Source organism: Cicer arietinum, chromosome 4 (assembly GCF_000331145.2).
Source record: "Cicer arietinum cultivar CDC Frontier isolate Library 1 chromosome 4, Cicar.CDCFrontier_v2.0, whole genome shotgun sequence".
NCBI lineage: Eukaryota > Viridiplantae > Streptophyta > Magnoliopsida > Fabales > Fabaceae > Cicer > Cicer arietinum.
The window spans coordinates 45,849,785-45,850,435 of record NC_021163.2 but is presented as its reverse complement, the minus strand read 5'-3'; positions in this window follow the sequence as shown (position 1 = coordinate 45,850,435).

Sequence of the window (651 nt, the reverse complement as noted above, 5' to 3'; positions counted from 1 at the left end):
TACTTCACTCTTTTTCCATTCTAAATTTCCAAAATAAATGTACCATAAAAGTTTAAAGGGTGTGATTACTCACCTCTTGAAGCGTTCTTGATATGTTGTTTGCTAATAACTATTACCACAACCACAAAGTATTATAGCTTCTCTTTATTTGGATATACTTCTATCTTTTTAGATTTATATTTCTTCTCTTTATTTGGATATACTTCTATTTTTTTAGATTTATATTTCTTCTCTTTTTTTTCTTCTTCTATCCGCATGTTTTTCTTAGTAATTGTATATAAATATATTCTGCTAATAACAAAATTTCCTATATCTCCTATGTTTAGTCACTAGCCGGTAGTTTGTTCCACATAAAGCGAAGAATTTGTTTAAAAGAACATATATGTCTTGATTTTATTAGTTATGACTACCTATATACATGCCAACTATCACCATATAAATTGCATGGTTTGTTTAATTCTGAAAACAGTAACAAACAAATTCTAAGCTTGTTAATCGAACAATTGGTTAAAACATGCTCAAATCCTATTTTGAGGTCATATAGGAGGATAATTAATTTTATTAAGTATCTAGCGCATATAGATAATAATAATAATAATAATAATAATAATAATAATAATAATAATAATAATAATAATAATAATAATAATA